Consider the following 8,298-nt stretch of genomic DNA (forward strand, 5'->3'; position numbering starts at 1 on the left):
TGCTAGTAAGCATTTAGAGTAAAAAATTATTACCACTTTGGCTGCATGCCACAAATTTTGGTATGTTGTCTCAATATTTCATTCTATTGAAATTATTTACTGTGTCTATGATTTGCTGTTTCACCGATTCATTCTGTAAGATGAGATTATTTAATTTCCAATTACTTTTTGATCTATTTTCTCCTGGCCTTATATTGCTTGTGATTTTTATTGCATCATGGACTGAAAAAAATGCATTTACAATTTCTGCTGTTCTGATTTTGATTTTGAGGTTTTTATGTGCTAATACAGGGTCAATTTTTGTATAAGTTCCATGAGCACTGAGAAAAAAGTAAACTCCTTTCTATCTTCATTTAATTTTCTCCAAAGATCTAATTTTTCTTTTTCTTTTTTTTTTACATGTAAGATAAAATTGGTCCCTTCACTATTTTTAGCATTCTTTTTTAAATTTTTATTTATTATTACTTTTTATTGACAGAGTCCATGCCTGGATAATTTTTTTTACAACATTATCCCTTGTACTCACTTCTGTTCTGATTTTTCCCCTCCCTCCCTTCACCCCCTCCCCCAGATGGTAAGCAGTCCTATACAAGTTAAATATGTCACAGTGTATCCTAGATACAATATATATGTGCAGGAACCAAACAGTTCTCTTGTTGCACAGGAAGAATTGGATTCAAAAGGTAAAAATAACCTGGGGAGAAAAACAAAAATGCAAACAGTTTACATTCATTTCCCAGTATCAAAGATCTAATTTTTCTAACACTTTATTTACCTCCTTATCTTCTTTCTTATTTATTTTCCATTCAGTTTATATTTTCTGAAATTGAAAAGTTGAGATCCTCCCTAGTATAATTTTGCTGTCTATTTTTTCTTGCTTTCTTAACTTTTCCTCTTGAAATTTCCATGCTATACCACTTGGTACATATATGTTTGGTATTGATATTGCTTCATTATCCATGGGACTGATGTAAACTAAGATCTCTTTGGGAAAAATGATGTAACCTGAGGGGAGGGGGGTACTCCCAAACCCTGGGAGGGCATAGTTTCATAGACAAGCCCTTCCCAAGTTAAGTGGCATCATTCAATTGGAGATCTTGGTCAAATCACCCTTCATTGAATCTTTTAGGGATGGCCCAGATCCTTTTCAGGGAATTCCCAGACTCTGGGAAAAAAGCCTTCAAAATGATTTTATTCAATTGGAGATCTCTTTCTGATAGTCCTTTATTGATTAGCTCAGACAGCTTGCAGCCCAGGCCAATATTTTGCTCATAAAACAGGGATCTGCCCAATACACCTTTGACAAATTCCTTATTAGGAATTTGCCCACTAAGAGAGCTTCTTCTTAGTGAACAATAAAATTTCCTTTTTGCCATAGATTTTGGGGTTCAAAAATTCTTTTGCATTTGACCTGTGTTTCTGAGCAGAGGGGAATCTCTCCCTTCTATTCAGACACTTCAACGTACCTTTTAGTAAGATATAGTTTCCTTCCTTATCTCTTTTAATTAGAACTATCTTTAGTTTTACTTGATCTGAGATCAGGATTGCAACCCCTCCTTTTTTTCCTCCTCACTTGAATTATAATATATTCTGTTCTAGCCCTTTATCTTTACTCTATATGTACCACTATTCTTTAAATGTCTTTCTAGTAAACAACATATTGTAGGATTCTGACTTTTCATCCAGTCTGCTATCTTCTTCCATTTTATGGGGGAGTTCATCCCATTCACATTTACAATTAAATAATGAATTCTGTATTTGCTGCCATCTTATTTACCCTAGGTTATTCTTTTCTTTTTCCTATCCTCCTTCCCTCCTCCCCAGTATTTTGTTTTTGATGACCTCCTCCCTCAAACAGTCCTCCCCTTTTAGAGCTTTTCCCGCTTTTTTATACCTTTCCCCTAATTCTTCTGTTTTCCCTTCTATTAGTCTTTCCCCTTTTTTCCCCCCTTTCCCTCCTACTTCCCTATGAGACAAGTTTCTTTATGATACCAAATATGTCTGATATTCTCTCTTAGAGCCAAATCTAATAAGAGTAAAATTCACACAATGCTCATCCCCTTCCCTTTTTTCCCTCAATTATACTTGGTTTTCTTTGCCTCTTCATGAGATGTAATTTCCCTGATTTTACCTCCTTTTTCCTCTTCTTCCTACCTCCCCTTTCCATCTCTAGTTTCTTTTTCATATTATCATAAGAAAATCAAATTATGCCTGCATTCTCTAAGTATACCTATAACAGAAATATAGTTCTCAAGAATTCTTTCCCTTTTACCTTTTTATGATTCTTTTAAGTTCTAAGTTTGGGGATCAAATTTTTTGTTCAGTTCTGGTCTTTTCATTAGAAATATGTGAAATTTACCTATAGAGTTGAATGTCCATCTTCTTCCCTGAAAGATAATGCTCATTTTAGCTGGATAGCTTATTCTTGGCTATAATCCCAGTTCCTTTGCTTTTATAATATTCAATTCCAGACCCTTCAAGCCTTTAAGGTAGAAGCTACTAAGTTCTGGGTAATCCTAATTATGCCTCCTCAGTATTTAAATTGTTTCTTTCTGGCTGCTTGCAATATCTTTTCCTTGGTACGATAGTTCTGAAATGGAGCCACAATATTTCTTGGGGGTTATATTTTGGGGTCTTTTTCAGTAGGTGATCAGCAGATTCTTTTGTTGGCTATTTTACCTTCTGATTCTAATTTATCAGGGAAGTTTACTTTTATGATTTCCTATAAAATAATGTCTAGGTTTTTTTTTTCATCATGGCTTTCAGTAAACCCAATAATCCTTAGATTATCTTTCCTAGATCTATTTTCCAGGTCAATTGTTTTTCCTAGAAGATATTTCATATTTTCTTCTATTTTTTTTTCTTTTTTGGCTTCTGTTTGACTGATTCTTGAAGTCTTATTGAGTCATTCACTTCAATTTGTTCAATTCTAACTTTTTATGTACTGTTTTATTCATTTATCTTTTTTAGTTCCTTTTGTAGTTGACCAATTAAATATTTTGTTCATTGCATTCTTTTCCCATTTTTTTCCATTCTTTCTTGTAATGATCTCATTTCATTTCCCCATTTTTCTTCTAACTCTCTTTTACGATCTTGTGAACCTTGTGAAATTGGGACCAGCTCATGTCTCTCTTTGGGTCTTCTTTTGGGGTTGCTTTGACTTTAGGAACATCATGATTTGAGGTCTGTTCTTCTCTCTTTCCATAAAAGCCTATGGTGAGAGTATTTTTTTATTATTCATTTTTGGAGGCTTGAGGTCTTCTCAATGCAAAATTCGCGCTGGGGCAGTACTGTTGATTGATTGCCAGTGCTGAGTAACTGTGGCTAGGAAGCCTAGTGATTTATAATTTGTCTTTTACAGAAGGCAAATCTGCCAACCCAACTGCTTCCAATCAGGACTGAGTGGCCTAAGAACTCAGGAAAATTAGTCTTCCTGATTGCAGGCTAGGTACTATATCCACCATGCTGTTTAATGTCCTGCTTGTGTATATAGCAGAATTATTACAAAGTTAAGATACCTGAATCTTTGAGTCATAACACCATCATTTTCAAGTGCACTAACAGCAACAGATTAAAACCAACTGAGCTTAGTTAGCATATAGTTATCAACTTTGATTTCCTTCTCCTCACCTGCCCTGCTTTTTTCTGGTGTCCCTGCTTGTCAAAGCTAGTGATTGTGATGTGTTTGTACATATTTAACAACCATGAGTCAAATTAGGTCTAGGTAATTATATCTTTTAAAAAGAGGGGAGAGAAGTTTAAATGACAATATATTACTAGGCAGAAACACTTTGTAAATATCCACTTTTAGTTATTTTCTGAATAAATTTTGAATATGTCTACTCTCTTTTGTTTCTAAATGTTGAAGTGCTATCTCAGAATTGTCTTAATTGTCTTAACTCCAATGCTATATAAACTACTTGAAAAAAATAACAACTGAAGGAGTTCTACCAAATTCCTTTCATGACACAAACATGGTATTGATACCTAAACCAGGTAGGTTGAAAACAGAGAAAGAAAATTATAGACCAAACTCCCTAACGAATATTGATGCTAAAATCTTAAATAAAATATTAGCAAAAAAGATTACAGAAAATCATTCCTAGGATAATACACTATAAATAAGAAGCATTTATACTAGGAATACAGAACTGGTTCAACATTAGGAAAACTATTAGCATAAATGACTATATCAATAACCAAATTAGCAAAAACCATATGATCATCTCAATAGATGCAGAAAAAGCATTTGATAAAATCCTACATCTATTCCTAACAAAAACACTTGAGAGTATAGGAATAGATGGACTTTTCCATAATATAGCCAGGAGCATATATTTAAACTGTCAGTAAACATCATAGCTAATAGGGATAAACTGGAACCATTCCCAGTAAGATCAGGAATGAAACAAGCTTGCCCTCATCACCATTATTATTCAATATTGTATTAGAAACACTAGCCTCAGCAATAAGATTTGAACAAGAGATTAAAGGAATTAGAGTAGGTAATGAGAAAACCAAATTATCACTTTTTGCAGAATGTATACTTAAAGAACCTCAGAGATTCTACTTAAAAGCTATTAGAAATAATCCAGAACTTTAGCAAAGTTGAAGGATACAAAATAATTCCACATAAATCTTCAGCATTTATATACATCACCAAAAACATCCAACAGCAAGAAATACAAAGAGAAATTCCATTCAAAATGACTGTCAATAGCATAAAATATTTGGGAATCTACCTACCAAAGGAAAGTCAGAAAGTATATGAGCAAAATTACAAAACACTTTCCACACAAAGTCAAATTTAAATAATTGGGAAAATATTAAGTGCTCTTGGATAGGCCAAGTGAATATAATAAAAATGACAATACTCCCTAAACTAATTATTTATTTAGTGCCATACCAATCAGACTCCCAAGAAACTATTTTAATGACAGAAAAAATAACAATAAAATTCATATGGAAGAACAAAAGGTCAAGAATTTCAAGGGAATTAATGAAAAAAAAAAATGAATGTGGCCTAGTTGTACCTGATCTAAAACTATATTATAAAACAGTGGTCACCAAAACCATTTGGTATTGGCTAAGAAATAGATTAGTTGATCAGTGGAATAGGTTAGGTTCACAGGACAAAATAGTCAATAACTATAGCAATCTAGTGTTTGACAAGCCCAAAGGTCCCAACTTTGAGGATAAGAATTCATTGTTTGCCAAAAACTCCTGGGAAAACTGGAAAGTAGTATTGCAGAAATTAGGCATGGACTGAATTTAACTTAACTTGACACTGTCCACCAATACATGCAGTCTTTATGCAAGTCCATACCAGAAATACAGTTCTCAAGAGTTCATTTTACCTTTTTCTGCTTCTCTTGAGTCCTATAGTTGGAGATCTTTTGTTGTTGTTGTTGTTGTTGGTTAGCTCTTGATTTTTCCTTAGAAACAGATGGAATTCACCTGTTTCATTAAATATCCATCTTCTTCCCTGGAAGAAAATGCTCACCTTAGCTGGGTAATTTGTTATTTTCTGCATTTCAAATTGTTTTGCCTTTCAGAATATCAGATTCCAGGCCCTTCAATCTTTTAATATGGAAGCAGCTAGATCATGAGTAATCCTTAGTGTGGCTCCTCGATATTTGAATTGTTTATTTTTTTCTGACTGCTTGTAATATTTTTTCCTTAGTCTGATAGTTTTGAAATTTAGCCAGAATATTCCTTGGAGTTTTCTTTTAGGGTCTCTTTCAGAAGGTATTCAATGAATTCTTTCAATGCCTATTTTAAATTCTGATTCTATTATCTCTGGGCAGTTCTCTTTGATGATTTCCTGTAAAATAGTGTCTAGGCTCTTTTTTTCATCATGATTTTCAGAAAGTCCAATGATCCTCAGATTATCTCTCCTAGATCTATTTTCCAGATCTTTTCTTTTTCCAGGTAGATATTTAAAATTTTTTTCTATTTTTTCATTTATTTGGTTTTGCCTGACTGATTTTTGATGTCTCAATGAATCATTCATTTCTATTTATTCATTTCTGATTTTTAATGAGTTATTTTCTTTATTAACATTTTTTACTTTCTTTACATGTCCAAATGAGTTTTTAAATGAGTTGCTTTGCTGTATAGAACTTTTTTTTTTTCCATTTCACTAAATATGTTTTTAACTGAGTTATTTTCTTTTTCCAATTCATAAATTCTACTTTCCAGGGAGTTCTTCATCTCTTCCAATTCACAAATTCTGTTTCCCTGCACTCCCTGAGAGCTCTTTACCATTTTCAGTTCACATTTCAGGAAGTTGTCTTCTTTTTCCATTTTATCACTTTTTAAAGTGAATTATATGCCTTTTCTGTACTCTCTTGCAGAGCTTCTCTTTCCTTTCCCCATTTTTCTTCTAGCTCTCTTGTAAGATCTTTTATAATTTCTTCTAGGAGGGCCTTGTGTGATGGGGAGCAGTTTACATCCCTCTTTGGAGTTTTGTCTGGAAACTGTCTGCTATAAGTCTCCTCAATGTTGAAAACCTGCTCTCTTTCTGTATAGAAGCTATCGATGATTAGCCTACACTTGGCTATTTTAATCACTTTTAAAAGCCCTTGGGGGTTTGCCTTCAGGGCAAGGACATTACCAGCTTCCTCTGCAGAACAGGGATAGATATATATGGGCAGTAGCTTTACTGCAAATGAGCTGCTAAGAGCAGCACACCAGAAGTGTCAGTGCCCTGGGAAGCACCAGAGCTGTGGAAGTACTACTGCCCTGGGAAGAACCCTGCTGTGCAAATCAGATGCTACCCTGTAACTAGCGGCTGAGCAGTGAAAGTTTCACTGCCCCAAATAGAACCTCTCTGTGCAATCAGCTGTTGCTCTGAGAAGAGCCTGGCACAGGAAGTATTTCTGCCCTGGGAAGTGCAACCACACTGGGGAAGTTCTATTGCCCCAGGCAGAGCCCTTCTACTGTGCAGATTTGTGACTGCCCCGGGCAGAGCCCCTACAGTGATCAGAAGTGTGACTGCTCCAGGCAAAAGCCCAGTGTTGTGGAGTGGGGCTGTACAGATGTGCTATGGTCTGTGCTGAGTCACTTCTGGTGCTGCTTGGGTGTATCCAGATCCTGTTAGATTCTGGCGTTAGATTCTACCTTTGGCTCTAATTTCTCTGCTAATCTACTGCTTTGCAATTAAAGTAGAACATTCAACCTATGGTAGAGTTCTCCCTGTAAATTTTCCACCCATGGAGACTGCCCACGCCCTAGTCCATTCACTGTGCTAACCTTTGGTTCTGCCTTCCTGCCTGTGCTGGCCTGCTCCCACTGATCAGGACAAACCTTTACTGGCAATCTTCCAGATTATCTTCGGCTGGTAATCTCTTGTACTCCCAATATTCGTGGATTTCTCCATTCTAGCACTATTTCTGAGACTGAATTTTGTAATTAATAGTTAGGGTAGAAAGGAAGCTTAGAATGATGCCTGTATCTTCTCCACCATCTTGGCTCCTCCAATTAATTTTTTAAATCTATTTTCACTTGCTCTTTTTTGCATGTAATTTTTATTGCATCATGATCTGAAAAAAATGTATTTGCTAGTTCCGTCTTACTTGTTAGGTTTTTATAACTTAATACATAGAAAAATTTTGTAAGTTTCATGAACTGCCAAGAAAAAAAGTGTACTCTTTTCTGTTTCCATTCAATTTTCTCCAAAGGTCTATCCTACATAAGTTTTTTAAAATTCCATTTATTTTTTTACTTTTCTCCTATTTATTTTGTTCTGAAAGAGCAAGGTTAAGATCCCCCATTATCACAGTTTTGCTGTCTAGTTCTTCTTGTAGCTCTCTTAACTTCTCCTCCAGGAATTTGGATGCTATACCACTTGGTGAATATATGTTTAGTATTGATGTTACTTCATTATCTATGGTACCTTTTAGTAAGATATAGTTACTACCAGCAGGATAATTTCATAGAGACCTAAAGAGACTTACATGTACTGATGTTAAGTGAAATGAGATGAACCAGGAGATCATTATACACTGCAACAAGACTATAAGATGATCAATTCTGATAAACATGGCTCTCTTCAACAATGAGATAATTTAAACCAATTCCAATTGTTCAGTGATGAAGAGAGCCATCTACACCCAAAGAGAGGACCGTGGAAGCTTGAATGTGAACCAGAACATAGCATTCTCACTCTTTCTATTGTTGTTTACTTGTATTTTGTTTTCTTTTTCAGTTTTTTGTCCCCTTTTTGATCCAATTTTTCTTGTTCAGCAAGATAATTCTATAAATATGTATGCATATATTGGATTTAACATATATTTT

The sequence above is a fragment of the Sarcophilus harrisii genome, chromosome 6 (genome assembly GCF_902635505.1).
Source record: "Sarcophilus harrisii chromosome 6, mSarHar1.11, whole genome shotgun sequence".
Lineage (NCBI taxonomy): Eukaryota > Metazoa > Chordata > Mammalia > Dasyuromorphia > Dasyuridae > Sarcophilus > Sarcophilus harrisii.